General features: G+C 40.0%; 1 protein-coding gene and 1 long non-coding RNA gene across 3 annotated transcripts in view; one reads left to right on the top strand and one right to left on the bottom strand.

The window, feature by feature from the left end:
• Positions 1–16,389, bottom strand: part of tsnare1 (T-SNARE Domain Containing 1) — a 229,432-nt gene that overhangs the window by 118,450 nt on the left and 94,593 nt on the right. The gene's annotated exons all lie outside the window — the stretch shown is intronic.
• On the top strand, positions 1,943–6,630 carry LOC310724398. Its single transcript, XR_014533055.1, has 2 exons — positions 1,943–2,359; positions 2,400–6,630. It is a non-coding gene; the product is annotated as an uncharacterized lncRNA (long non-coding RNA).

Genomic DNA, 16,389 nt, shown 5'->3' with positions numbered 1-16,389 from the left:
ATGATACAGCTGCAAATAAGTATTTGAACACCTGTCTATCAGCTAGAATTCTGACCCTCAAAGACCTGTTAGTCTGCCTTTAAAATGTCCACCTCCACTACATTTATTATCCTAAATTAGATGCACCTGTTTGAGGTCGTTAGCTGCATAAAGACACCTGTCCACCCCATACAATCAGTAAGAATCCAACTACTAACATGGCCAAGACCAAAGAGCTGTCCAAAGACACTAGAGGCAAAATTGTACACCTCCACAAGGCTGGAAAGGGCTACGGGAAAATTGCCAAGCAGCTTGGTGAAAAAAGGTCCACTGTTGGAGCAATCATTAGAAAATGGAAGAAGCTAAACATGACTGTCAATCTCCCTCGGACTGGGGTTCCATGCAAGATCTCACCTCCTGGGGTCTCAAAGATCCTAAGGAAGGTGAGAAATCAGCCCAGAACTACACGGGAGGAGCTGGTCAATGACCTGAAAAGAGCTGGGAGGTTGTTTCCAAGGTTACTGTTGGTAATACACTAAGACGTCATGGTTTAAAATCATGCATGGCATGGAAGGTTCCCCTGCTTAAACCAGCACATGTCCAGGCACGTCTTAAGTTTGCCAATGACCATTTGGATGATCCAGAGGAGTCATGGAAGAAAGTCATGTGGTCAGATGAGACCAACGTTTGGGTCATAATTCCACTAAACGTGTTTGGAGGAAGAAGAATGATGAGTACCATCCCAAGAACACCATCCCTACTGTGAAGCATGTAGGTGGTAGCATCATGCTTTGGGGGTGTTTTTCTGAACATCGGACAGGGCAACTGCACTGAATTAAGGAGAGGATGACCGGGGCCATGTATTGCGAGATTTTGGGGAACAACCTCCTTCCCTCAGTTAGAGCATTGAAGATGGGTCGAGGCTGGGTCTTCCAACATGACAATGACCCCAAGCACACAGCCAGGATAACCAAGGAGTGGCTCTGTAAGAAGCATATCAAGGTTCTGGCATGGCCTAGCCAGTCTCCAGACCTAAACCCAATAGAGAATCTTTGGAGGGAGCTCAAACTCCGTGTTTCTCAGCGACAGGCCAGAAACCTGACTGATCTAGAGAAGATCTGTGTGGATGAGTGGGCCAAAATCCCTCCTGCAGTGTGTGCAAACCTGGTGAAAAACTACAGTAAACATTTGACCTCTGTAATTGCAAACAAAGGCTACTGTACCAAATATTAACATTGACTTTCTCAGGTGTTCAAATACTTATTTGCAGCTGTATCATACAAATAAATAGTCTGGATTTTATTTTTTAGATTATGTCTCCCACAGTGGACATGCACCTACGATGATAATTTTAGATCCCTCCATGATTTCTAAGTGGGAGAACTTGCAAAATAGCAGGGTGTTCAAATACTTATTTTCCTCACTGTAGAATATGTTATTTTTTTCCCCCAGATTGTGGTTCTATCACCACTGAAACATCATAATCCAGAATTTGTTATTTCCAAAACATTGCTGTTACTGTTTAAATTGTAAAAGATTCCTTGGAAATGCATTTGGATCTCTTAATCCTTTTGCTGCTACCAGTCCTGATCTTTTGTCTGCGTATACATTAGTGCAGTTCTCCTTGCCGCTGACATAACTGATGAGAATGAAATCACTTAAATTTGTGGTAAAGTAAAAAAACAACTATAATTGTGTTTTTACACGTGCTTTACACAAATGCAATGCCACTGCCTCGAGCCATTTGAGACGAAAGACCCAAAATAATCCCTAAATGCTGTGTTATGCTGTGGGATAACAGCAGTCTTACAAGTTTATTAAAAGGCACAGTTTACGAGCTGAATTGAATAAAAAAAAAAAAAAAACGTCACATTCCGTGGCTGTGCATTACATGTTCACAAAAGATGCAAATCAGAATACATTATTACGGTTCTCTCCCAATATACATAAAATTACATTCTGCTTTTTTTTTTTCTTTTTTTTTTTTTAAAGAGTTTTTTAAGTAATGTTCAAATACAGAAATTTTTATGATCATAATAGTAGATTGCCACCAGGCTGGATGTGCATGTACAAATCATTTCATGTGTATGGGAAAGCTGAACACTGAACATACATGCATTTATTTATTTTTGATTTTACTGCTCAATTTGGACTTTCCACCCACCAAACCCCACCCACTCAATAGCTAACTCTGCCCTATCACATGATAAATACCACCCAGAGAATGTACGGCCACACACATGCTTTCTCTGAAACATGAGAGTCCAACCTCCGCATCTTTTCGAAATGCTGCTCATGCAACGCTATAGGGCAATGTAACACATTTGGAGGTAAGTTTCATATCTGCATGGATGGGCTCACAGACACCCAATGGTCGAGTGTCAATTCGATTGAGAGAGCATAGCATCCCTCCAATCAAGGCCAATTTTGCTTCTTTTTTTCCCCCCCATGAATGTGTGTGGTTTAATCAGTTTTCAAACTCGCCAGATGACAGGATGAACATTTGTGGTGCACCAGACATGCTGGTGCCATGAGCCAAGGGAGCAATTCTGTCTTGGCATACCCTTCACTATCAATCACAGCAAACCTAGCCAATCGTGGCCATCTGTGAGATCATGTATGTGGAATACTTCTGTCCTTCATGTGTTGCATACTGCTTTGTGATACAACATGAGCAGCAGTTTGAAAAGAGGCAGTTGGCTGACTTCACTGGTCTCAGAGGAAGTACATGTTAGTCTTCAACCTCCTCGGTCAGCTGCTGTTGCATGAGAGAGGAGAGCTGCAGGTGAGAAACTGGCAGCGCACTGGAAGATAACCAAACTGGCAGACGCGAAGAAAAAAATGTTTTGGAAAATAAGAATTGTGTATACTTTTACATGGTGCCTGAGAATATAGAGAAATGTCTGGATATATATGCAAGAGAAGCTCAGAACCACAAAAAAAAAAAGATCTGTATACATCCAGGTAAAGCCCAGGAGTAATTTTATCTAGATTGCTTCATCTCATTAACCAGACCATGCAACTTTATCTAGCTAAATTCCTCTGTATGTTGAATACCTGCACAAATCGTATTTTTTCTCTTTTAGATTCTGTGCTTCACGTGTTCAAGAGAGAAAGATAAGAGATTGTGCATACACTAATACATTTAGAGCATAATTCTTCGTAAAATATTCCAATATACAAAATAAAACTCACTAAACTTCTCAAAACATGACACCCTGTCATGAGATCCATTTGACAAGGTTGCAGCAAAAAGCTGGCAAAGTTACAATTATTTAACTTGTTCTAATCAGTCCGTCTAATGACATGTTTTGTCATAAGAAACACATTTTTCAGACATTTAAAAAATTCCTCACACATTTTAAGCTTCAAAATACACTGCTTTGGCAAGAGGTTCAGAAGTTCCTAATGACTGGAAAGGCCACTTATTTGAGGCTTGCTTGAAGGTAAGTATGCTGCAATAAATATCATAATTACTCAACTAATTTCTATATTGGATAACATTCTAACCAAAATCCATTGAAGTAATAACAAGAATGGTCAGTGCAAAAATAATTTCACAGGAAAGTAAACTTCAGCATTGAATGCCCTTGTCTATGCTTTCACCAACAAATAATGTTGTAGTGCAGAACTAATTTCATTAGTGGCTGCCATTTGTGAATGATTAAGGCCTGTTCTCACGCAGCGCTGCGCTGGCCACAAAGTTCTCTGAGGTTAATAACCAGTTACAATCAATTACGCAACCAATCTGATACAATCAATGAGTCCCTCTAAAACGAACACAGAAGGAAAGTAGTGCTGAGCGCAATCAAACCATATGGATATGCCAGTATATGTTACAGGTCAAGGTGAATGCATTAAGATATTGCAGCTATAAATAAAAATGAAGAGTCCTGAATAGTGTTAGGAGGAGAAAAGGTTGAGATGTATAATGTCATTCATGGGAAATTCACAGATGGCTCGCTTTATTTTACATAATATCCTGCCTCTGGTTGCCTCCATAAATCTTTCAAATGTTTGCCATTCCTGAAATTATGTCTATAGCCAGTGAGTAATGTTATCATTTATCAAATTTTCATTATATAACTTTTACCAAATGGCCACCTCACAGCTCCGGGGTCCACAGTTCGATGCTGCTGGTTGTAGTGTGTTTTGTATGTCCTTTCTATGATCATGTTCTATGGATAGTAAGGACTTAAGGATCATAAGTGCATCATAATTAAAGTTAACACTGTGATGCTTCACATTGGCATTTGTATCCTGATGCATCATGTTTAAACATTTTTGCATTGGTTAAAAAAAAATAAAAAAAAAAATAAATTATGTATAATTATTAGTCGATTCACTATACTTTTATTATTTAGAAAGTGACCAAAATTTGTGACCAAAATGTTATATGTAGATTGATTTCTCCTCGCTAAACAGTTTCTCAAGCACTTTCTCTCAGCACCATTGCTGTTATGTAAATATGACGCATCATAACACCACGGAGACCAAGGCGTGTCCTGAGAGTCACATGGAATATAGATTAACATGGCAGAGGTACAGTAGAGCTGCATGTTCCTATAGAGAGAACAGGAAAAGAATGTCAGATTTTACTTAATTTTTCATTTATTTTTGCACTGAAAAGATCTGTTTGTGAAAGGGCCATGCGTTAAAAGCACTTAAGTAAATTTATGATTTGATGTCTGTCTGAACCAAAGAAACAAGTATCTGTACTATATTGACTTGCATAGAATCACATTTTTTTCCACTGCATCGAAATTAGGTCACACTACATCGTAGAGGGTTGAATCATATTGTATCTGTTTTATATGTATAATATTGTTCTCTATGCATTAAGATGAAATCACATCAGCCTCAGTTATGGAGATTGCTGACTGTGTGGTTTGCTAGTTTGCTCCAATTGTTTGGGTTTCTGGTGGATTGGTTATAATAGATTACTTCTAGGTGTTAATGGGTGTGCAAATGGTGTGATGCACAGTTTCATCCTTAGTGAATTCTCCCTTCCAGGATTGGCTCTGAATCCACTGCAGCCCTGAACAGGATAAAGAGGTTAATGAAAAGGGATGAATGAATAAACTTAACTTCTTTCATGTGATTTTAGATAACAGTGGTCTGGTGATTGTTTCCTTTTTATTGGCTTGAAAAGGGGGGGCATTGCTGGGAAATTAGATACAAACAAGTGAGGAATGCTCTAGGAATATGGCATTATGTCAACATAATTAAATAGGGGTTGGGAGCATGCAGCCGGTTTGCATATGTTTACATATGAATCTTCATTTGTTTAATTTATTATTTGGGTTTTTTTATATGACCAAGTCTTGTCTGCTGATGTCATATGGTTTGGGGGTTTCTTCACCAAATCAGACATTACAGTACAGACAGGGCTGAACATTCACTAATAGGCCCAGAAAGGTGCACCAACATCATCATCAACTTTAGCAAACACATATAGGACACTTTTAAGGACTAAGGATGATTAAAATCACACAATGTTGTTGAGATTGGCTTGAATATTATTTCCCCATCATTATTGTATGCTTACTACTAAAAATAAAGATGTCCTGTACTTAAGGCAAAAATTATCTAAGCAACGGATGATGAAAGTAGGCTTGACCATCTGGACTGCTGTCTAGTTTTGGTAGTGCGTAGGTGTGACTGGCAATCATTCTGCACAGTATTGGTTTTGGTTGACTTAACTTGCTTTGTGATCAGAGGGAACACTAAAGTAAATTTTTTTTAATTGCTGGCTTTAATCATTTATTTTTAAATTGATGACCATGTGCTGAAGTTTTATGTTCATCTAGGCCTCTAGATGTTCAATATATTGCTAAATAAGTTACATGTCATCTTGCTAATTTCTTTATTTTTTGGTATGGTTTCAAAATACTGTATGATCACTGGATGAACACGCCAAGGTCCATCAAAGGTAATACAAGTTGGACCTGATTCTCTTGTATATCTCCGCATCCCTTCATTCCTCTATTTTTGCAGTGAGCTGGTGAAACATTTCTGAAGTTATTTAAAAAACTACTCCAAAGATTCTTCAAGTGGAAAATAAACACCAAGGTCATAAATTCAACATTTAGTCTGCTGTGTACTGGTGACAACTGTTCATACAATTTCCCATAAGCTTACATTTCACTCTTTTCTATGTCATGCCACTTTAAGTCACTTCCTCGATGCTATTACTTTATAAAATCTTGTGGGAATTCGAATTATGTTTGATCTTTTTTAATATATGATTTGGAGTTTGTAATGATGCTAAACATCAAGTGTCTGAGTAAAGTGTTGTGTATAATGATGTTCTTTGGACAAAAACTCCAGCTGAGTATCTCAGAGGGAATACATTTCACAAGAAACTGATTTGTATGTGTGGGGCTCCAATCTGGTACAGCATGTGACATGATTACTAAATACGCTGATTACAAACACGCTTCATGACATGTCGGATGATGACACACCAAAGCAAGCTGTCTTATACAAGCAATTACACCATCACCACATACAATAAGTTTATCCATCCTGACCAGACAATATTTATTTTACATGAATTGATGCCTAAATATTTTTTTTTTATTTACTGAGTAGGTATAGACTTGTCTGTGCTTTACAGTTATTAAAAATCTAGTCAAAATGCAAAGAAAACTTTTCCCTACAGACTTTTAATTAGTAATTATTTTGCAATTGCTTTATGTATGTTTTAATGAAATATGCATCAATCTAAACTGTGAACTAACACCGTATGTTTAGATAAAATATAACAATCAATAAAAAGTATTTCACTTTCATAGAAAGCAGAACAGGTTTAAGGTATAAATAACAGGTGATAGCTACTCTTTCAGGTAATTTATTACCTCGGCTTATGGCCAATCATCTTGCTGGGGCTTTTGCCTGACAATCGTTTTCTGATTTTCACTCCACAGCATAAACAGTAGCACAGACATGAATCAGCACTGTCTAGTTCACGAGGGCTCTTTGCCAGCAGGGTCTCAGTAAAGCAGCACATTCAGCTGAAGTTGTGTCACACACTCGCATCAGACTTCTTGCTCTTTCTGGATTGGCCCAGATTAGCTAAATTGTGCTTGAAGTCCTGACCACCCATTGATACCACACTTCCAAAGAGGCTGGCTTTCTTTTTAATCTGGAGTTCTCTCATCCATCCGACCCCACAAATGCAATCTCAGCCTCACTCCTCTTTGGTGTCTAAATCTCAGCTTGATAATATTGTACAATTCCACACTATTTTATTTATTCTATTGCATGTAATGTTTTCAGGCATGGACGCATTAGATCAACTCCTTGTTAAAACAAAGGGAACATACCACGCAGAGTTTCGGCCAAACTCATGTGAGTAACCATTGAGTAGTATTAAATACTTCATCTTGAAAGACTCTTTAATTTGATCAGATTTATAAAAGAAAAATACAGCTTTACACTTCTTTCTGAAAACTGCCAAGCTCTTGGAGGCGTGGTGTGGGATAAAGAGTCTTCAAGCTGTGACATCACTATGAATAAAACAGGAACAAAAACATTATAGCCTTAAATTAACTGTGGCTAACAATCAGATCCAGTCATAGATACTTGATACAAAACCAGATCTCCACTCTGAAATTGAATATCAAGAACACCAGCGACAACTACAGCAGTAAGTATTGAGCAAGGTAATCCCTCCAATACAACAAAAAACACTTATTTAAAGACATTCTTTTTGAGCAAGTTCTGTGTAGCACTGCAAAAACAACTTTTGTGACTGAATTAAGCACTCTTGCTTTTGCTCTGGTTGCTTCCAGGAGAAATGCCCATACAAGGAATTTCACCCTTTATTAGGTCATGAAGGGCCCTAAATTCCGAAACTATTTGAACCCAGAAGGAGTGTATTTGTGTTATGCGTGGATCAAGAGTCGGAAATTAGAGTATGGTTAAACGCTTTAATAGTCTTAATACACAAGGCAGAGGCTTGAGTATAAACAAGAACTGGAGAGCGGTATAATCCGTAATGCGGATAGTCCAGGAATGATCGCCAGTGTGAACTGTAGATCTAGCGGTGAACTAGTGGAAATGGGGTCCTTATAAATGGGAGGGTAGATTTGAGACAGGTGAAGGTGATTAGTAGAAGGGGAGGCGTGGCTGGTGGTTCCCTGACATTAACCCCTCCTCCAGGGGCGGCTCTCGACGCCCCAACAAGCACCTGGGATGCCCGCGGCCCCGGGCTGTGGGGCGGCTAGGGTGGCTGGCGTGAATCTCCTCCAGGAGTGCTGGGTTTAGCACATCTGGCGACAAAAGTGTTTCTCTGGTTCGTACCCCTCCCAGTCCACAAGGTATTCCAGGGCAGAACACCTGCATCTTGAGTCCAGAATTTCGTACCGAGTACACTGACAGCTGGTCCAGGATCCCTGGGGGAGGAGGATCAATGGTGACCCCCGGGTGCTACATTGAGGGGGGCGTGAAGTGTTTCAGGAGTAACACGTGGAAGGTCGGGTGTGTAACATCTGGTGGGTGTCATGTAGATTTCCTGTCTCAGGCATTCTTTTTAACCCTTGACATCTGCATTTCAATCAAAGGATGAGCACCACGGCTTACACTTTTATTGAAAGTTTGTATACCACACAGTGTCAAACCCTGACCTCTCCCGCTGACTTTAAACAGCATTCATCTGATAAGGGGGAGTGGTGGCTCCAGCGGGTAAGGCGCTGGGTTGCCGATCGGAAGGTCTGGGGTTCAAGCCTCGGTATCGCCAAGCTGCCACTCTTGGGCCCTTGAGCAAGGCCCTTAACCCTCTATGCTCCGGGGGTCCCTTACGAGGGATATATCAAGGTCCGTGACGTCGGAGTGACGTGGGGCCGCCTTCCCGTGGGCTCACCACCTGCAGGAGGGACCGTAAGGGACGGTGCTGTGAGGATTGAGCAACAGTCGAAGGCGGGGACCTGCTTAGACTGCTGCCCCTGCGACCCGAATTACGGATAAGCGGGAGATAATGAATGAATGAATCATCTGATAACACAAGCCAGTCTCTATACCTTACACAGTACACACACACACACACACACACACCACCCCAAAAGCCAGATAACCCCCTGGCCTCTCTGGTTGACTCCACAGGGACCCTTAAACCATAAAACAATTCACTCTCGAAACTCAGCCCCAGTACGTCTGTTTGTGACACACACACATATACAGACACACACAAACTAAAAAGGGAGCATTCTTTTATTAATTAAATAATAAACAGAATGTCCCACTTCACAAGACACAAACATACATCTTGTATATCCTCCTATAAATAAAGCAAGTGTTTAACTCTACATCCATAATAGTTATACTCTAAAAGGTTTAGTAATATACCTCTGTTTTAATGTTGTCTCTTCTTTTTGATTTCAAAGTTGATTTAAAATTATCTTCTCTTTATTCTTACTTTCCTAACAAGGGTGCATTGTATACACCAGAATATAATGTTGTATTAACATAAGTTATACTTTAAATACTGGTCCCAGTACATCTGTTTTAAAGCTGTCTTTTCTTTTAAGGCTTGATGTCAAAGTTGACATAAAATTAGCTTCTCTTTATTTTCCTAACAAGGAATCTTATATACCTGAATATAACATTGTATTACAAAGTTATACATTAAATACTGGTATGTTAATAGTATGGTAAATGTTAACTGGTATGTAATGTACCTCTGTTTAAATGCTGTCCTTGCTTTCCATGTCTAATATCAAAATGATCACCAAAATGATCTGTTCCTCATTTTGCAAACAATGGTGCATTTTATTTAATCATGAAATGTACCATACTGTCTTAATACACTTTGGATAAAACTTATGAAATTCTCCAAAGCAAGTATAACCCAGAAACCATGCCCACAAATGCATAAACAAAGGGAGTTTCTCCCTCCAAAATTTCAGGCTATAGTATTGGCCATTACCCCAAAGATGGGTGGGGTTGAGGACCTTCAAAACATTTTGAACCCAACTAATCAATAGTCAGTGACGTCAAGCAAGCTCGCTCACTCGGCTCGACTGGAAAGGCTCGAACGCCCGGGGCCCAAAGATTTGGATGCTTATGACAGCCCAGCAGCGACTTTTCGAGACGAGATCTCAAACCCTTTTTGAGATCTTCCAGCAAGCTTTATCTTCAAAAACAACACCTGCTCTGGTCTTCAGGAGAACCAAGAACATCATCTTACTTCCTCCTAACAGACTCTTTAAAGATATCTTTGTCTACCGCATCTGGACTCTTGTGCAACAAGCCAATGCAAGTAACTGTTTTACCAACCAATTTAGATGCATGTTTAAGTTTGAGCTTAAGTTTCTTTTGATGAGTTTCCATTTAGAATGTGATTAATTTTGAAGTTTAAGCTTGCCATTCCTTTCCTTTCTTTCTTTCCTTTATCTTCCTCCTTTTGCTATTTTTAACTTTTTGTTATTTTCATTTTTATTTTCTTTATTTCTTTTTGTTTGTTTGTGTAGTTAGTTTTATGTTGTTTTTGTCTCATTCATTTAATGCCGTATTTTTCATAAGTTATTGTCTTTGAGTGCCGCTCACATTTTAAGGTTCCTGCAACAATCGATCTGAACTACATGCTCTATTGATTGTACGGTATAAAGTAAAGGGGGGGGGTCACGTCTTTCTCGGCCGGGGCGATACCTCTTTTATAGAATGAATAAAAAATTATATTGTCTGTTCTGCGATGGAAGCACTGAAACTGCTTGGCCGTGCCTGGACGGGGCCAGTCCTGAACCTGTTGAGGACACCCGCTCCAGGACTTGGGTGACATGGCCGCAGTGTCTCGGGAGAAGATGAGGATATCATCAATGTACACGATCATGAACCGGTGGAGAAACGGCCTGAACACTTCGTTTATGAAGGTTTGGAACACCGCGAGGGAAATGGATAGACCATACGGCATGACAGTACCCGTAGTGACCAGAGGGGGTGATGAAGGCTGTCTTCCACTCATCCCCCTTGCGGATGTGCACCAGGTTGTATGCACTGCGGAGGTCTAGTTTCGTTAGGATCCGTGGTCCTCGTAGATCCTCTAGGGAGGCTGGGACCAGGGGTAGTGGATACGGGTGTGGAGCAATTTGGCCATTCAGGTTGCGATAGTCGATGCAGGGCCAGAGTCCTCATCCTTTTTTCTCCACAAAGAAGAAGCTGGAGGCTGCGAGGGAGGAGGATGGAGTGATGAAGCCCTGTTGGAGGGCTTGTTGGACATAATCCTCCAAAGCTGCGTGTTCCGAAACCGCCAACGGGTACACCTGCCCTTTAGGCAGCTTTGAGAGTCACTGCCTGCTTGCTGAATACATTTGTGAACGAGTGGTACTCAAGGGGAATCTCTACCTCCAGGGAGTTCTTTGGGCTTTCCACGATCATGGCCACTAGGAGGATCGGGATAGGATGCGGACAGGGCAGGTGGTGAAGACATTGCTCCCTGCACTGGTCACTCCAAATGAGGATGTCACACGGGTTCCAAGAAAACTTCGGTGCTTGTAGTGCCAGCCAGGGGTGTCCCAGGATGATGCTTGTCGTAGAGTTCTCGAAGGATGAAGAACTGGATCTTCTCACGATGGAACAAACCGACCTGGAGGATGACCTTCAGGGCACAGTACTCGTAGTGTCCAGAGGGGGTGATGAAGGCCGTCTTCCACTCATCCCCCTTGCGGATGCACACCAGGTTGTATACACTGTGAAGGTCTAGTTTCGTGAAGATCCATGCTCCTCGTAGATCCTTTAGGTCAGTTTAGGTCAGTTGTGGTAAACTTTTGAGGTTGCATCTCTATATAGAGGTTGACTTGCATGAGGAAGCCGTTGCACTCGGTCGCGTCTCCAGAATACGAACAAGGAAGAGCCATCGGGCTGCTGGAGGTGAAAGAGGAAACCCCGCGGGTAGAGACCGGAGCAAAGGCCACCCAGAGAGCGGCGGTGAGTTCCTTGATGGCATCCGAGGTGGAATCCGGCTGCAGATCCATCGAGGTAAGTGGTTTGCATGGATCAAGAGTCGGAAACCACAGTATGGTTAACCGCTTTAATAGTTTTAATACACAAGGCAGAGGCTTGAGTATAAACACGAACCAGAGAGCGGGTATAATCCGTAATGCGGGTAGTCCATGGATAATCGCCAGTGTAAACCGTAGATCGGACGGTGAGCGAGTGGAAATGGGGTCCCTATAAAGAGGAGAGTAGATTGGAGTCAGGTGAAGGTGATTAGTAGGAGGGCAAGGCTGTGCAAGTGTGCCGTGTGTAGGAGGGAGGCGTAGCTGGTGGTTTCCTATTTTTTATAACCCCCATTTTTATAAAACTCCCCCCAACACACACTTTACAAGAAAACGATCTTGATCTCTGGTCAAATGGATTTTACATTTTATCTTAGATTCTCTGCTGTGGGTGTAGTACAAGTGGTGACAGCTTTTTTGAATACACATTTATTGAAGTATTCTTACTTCAATAAATGTGTATTCAAAAAAGCTGTCACCACTTGTACTACAGATGCTTGATTGCTTTGGGCAGCAAATAACCTATACTTTTCTGTAATGTGTTTACATTTTTTCTAAAGACAGTAGAAGCATTTAATACATCTGACAGCATCAAGACACAAAATTTATTCTGTCTGTGTGTGAATCCAATTTTCAATATCTCGTGAAAATAGGCATGGAATGAATGTGTATTGAAATCTGCCACCAGGATTAAAGCATACAGTTAACATAATGTTCTAAATTTGAGAAGGATAATTATAAGTATGATAGTAGAGGTTGTCAGTGTAATATGTATTTAGGGAAACGAAAATTTGGAATGGTAACAGGACTAAAGCAAATACCAAAACAGAAGCAATTGGTGCTTATTGCCAGGGGAGACATTACACACATGGTGGTTCTGTAAAAAAAAATGAACAGACAACAGAAACCTGGGAAATACTAAAACTTAAACACAATCATTAAAAGTAAAATCGTTTGAAAGATTCATGTACGTTATGTAACCACTGGCATAGGTGAAGGTTTGCCAAGACATGGATTGTGTTCCTGTGCCTGGTGAGATAGATGATCAGGCTGGCAAAGACAAATCCTGGAGTCATTTTGTTCTATCTTCTTGCCAACATACTAGAAAGCTATCCATAACAAAGCAACTTTTATAGAACTAAGACCAGGTGCTGTGTTTAGATAAGACCAAAGTTCATAAATATGTTCGGCATAAAAAGAGAGCTGCATATGTCAAAAAGATAGCTATACCTATTTAAAAAATGTGTGCAATAGCATTAATTATTAAAAGTCCTGAACAAGCTCACATAAAACATAGCTAACTCATCTTGACATTGTCATCTTGACACAGCTTTCCATATGGCACATATATTAAAAAAGAAGTAACATTGTGCATTTTGTTCAAGTCTTAAAATGTACCACATAAAGATGGCTTTATAATTCATTGCATTACTATTTCTTTTTAAAACTTGTAAGAGACTTATAACTAATAAGCCCTTTTTTGTGTCTCTCTCACTTTACGTATGTGTGTGCGTATATTATAAATACATACACAGTATACCAGGCATAACGTTAGGACATGAATAACACTGATTATCTGTTTATCATTGCACCTGTTAGTAGGTGGTATATAGGTGGTAAATTCTGTTTAAGGACTAAAAAGGGGTAAAAGCAGGAAAATTTGGCAAGTGTAAGGATATTAGTGAGTTTGACAAAAGCCAAATTGTGATGGCTAGACGACTGGGTCAGAGCATCTCCAAAACTGCAGCTCTTGTGAGATGTTCCTGGTTTGCAATGGTCAGTATATATCAAAAGTGGTCAAAGGAAGGAACAGTGATGAACAGGGTCATGGGCGGCCAAGGCTCACTGATGCACATGGGGAGCGAAAGCTGTCCCATGTAATCCGATCCAACAGACTAGCAACTGTATATCAGATTGCTGAAAAAGTTAATGTTGGTAATCCTTAACGGATCAGAACTAGTTTTGCAGCAAAAGGGGGACCAACACAATATCAGGCAGGTTATAATGTTATGCCTGATTGGTGCGTGTGTATATATATATATATATACACATACATATATATATATATATATATATATATATACATATATATATATTATATATATACATATATACATATATATACACATACATACATACATACACACACACTGATTGTATATATATATATATATATATACAAACACACAGGCCACTTTATTAGGTACACCTTACTAGTACCGGGTTGGAACTTCAGAACTGCATTAATCCTTCGTGGCATAGATTCAACAAGGTACTGGAAACATTCCTCAGAAATTTGGTCCATATTGACATGATAGCATCACGCAGTTGCTGCAGATTTGTCGGCTGCACATCCATGATGCGAATCTCCCGTTCCACCACATCCCAAAGGTGCTCTCTATTGGATTAAGATCTGGTGACTGTGGAGGCCATATGAGTACAGTGAACTCATTGTCATGTTCAAGAAACCAGTCTGAGATGATTCGCACTTTATGACATGGCACGTTATCCTGCTGGAAGTAGCCATCAGAAGATGGGTACACTGTGATCATAAAGGGATGGACATGGTCAGCAACAATACTCAGGTAGGCTGTGGCATTGACACGATGCTTAATTGTTACTAATGGGCCCAAAGTGTGCCAAGAAAATATCCCCCACACCATTACATCACCACCACCAGCCTGAACCGTTGATACAAGGCAGGATGAATCCATGCTTTCATGTTGTAGACGCCAAATTCTGACCCTACCATCCGAATGTCGCAGCAGAAATCGAGACTCATCAGACCAGGCCACGTTTTTCCAGTCTTCTATTGTCCAATTTTGGTGAGCCTGTGAGAATTGTAGCCTCAGTTTCCTGTTCTTAGCTGTCAGGAGTGGCACCCGGTGTGGTCTTCTGCTGCGGTAACCCATCCGCCTCAAGGTTTGATGTGTTGTGCGTTCAGAGATGCTCTTCTGCATACCTCGGTTGTAACGAGTGGTTATTTGAGTTACTGTTGCCTTTCTATCAGCTCGAACCAGTCTGGCCATTCTCCTCTGACATCAACAAGGCATTTGCGCCCACAGAACTGCTGCTTACTGGATATTTTCTCTTTTTCGGACCATTCTCTGTAAACCCTAGAGATGGTTGTGCGTGAAAATCCCAGTAGATCAGCAGTTTCTGAAATACTCAGACCAGCCTATCTGGCACCAACAACCATGCCACGTTCAAAGTTACTTAAATTACCTTTCTTCCCCATTCTGACGCTCGGTTTGACCTGCAGCAGATGGTCTTGACCATGTCTACATGCCTGAATGCATTGAGTTGCTGCCATGTGATTAGCTGATTAGAAATTTGCGTTAACGAGCAGTTGGACAGGTGTACCTAATAAAGTGGCCGGTGAGTGTGTGTGTGTGTATATATATATATATATATATATATATATATATATATATATATATATATATATATATATATATAAACTGATCTTCACATTTCTCAATGAAATCTCCATTTAAAGATTTAATTAAACATCCACTGACATAATAAATCATATATATGATAACAAAGAAAGAATAAAAAAATTATATCTTTACATTGGGGAATGATATCCCTTTGATTATCAGCACCATCTACATCCATCAGATCTTTCATCTGAGATGAAATTCACATTATAAAAGATAAACACAAGCCTTATCATCATCATCATCATTCCACTGATTTAATTTGTTGCAAGCATCAATGGTGAAATCATTTAAACTTCAGGTCTCATATGTTGACAAAATATTTTAGTAATGTATTTTGTTTAATAACATCTACACAGTGTGCAAGTGCTATTCTTTGTTTCAGGATCTTTTCAGACTCGAACAGAGTCAGTATGTGACTATGCAAGAATCTAACCAAAGTTAGACATTCATTGTGTGTGAAAAGTAAATGTTGCCAGCCAGATTTTAGACACCATTATGCAGACACACTGCATTTACTAAGTATCTAACATGGCAAGATTAGAAGATAGACTTAAAAAAGAAAAAGAAAACAAGCATAGATGCAAACATATATTAATGGCAGGAGGGAAAAAATGTCAACATGTGATTTGATGAATTACGAGTATTAGCATAAGCCGTTTAATTAATCATTATTTATTATTGCTGATTTAATGCAATACATCAGTCTGGCTCGAACACCAATAAAGCACAAACAAATCTATAGAAAACATACTCATTGTGCTTTCAGTGTTCAATGTAATAAAAAAATAATAAAAAAATCACAGCAAGTAATATGATTCTGTGGTTCTTGCCTTGCCAGCTGAAGGAGATATAAATAAAGAAGCTTGTGATGCTGAGCACCGAGGCCTTGTTTACAGGCTGCAGCGAGGCCTGTCTCCCTGAGGACACTCACACGATTAAACACATATTTATACAGTCCTTTAAATGTG

Source organism: Silurus aristotelis (genome assembly GCF_946808225.1).
Source record: "Silurus aristotelis genome assembly, chromosome: 1".
Taxonomy (NCBI): domain Eukaryota; kingdom Metazoa; phylum Chordata; class Actinopteri; order Siluriformes; family Siluridae; genus Silurus; species Silurus aristotelis.
This window is presented reverse-complemented; position numbering and strand designations above follow the sequence as displayed.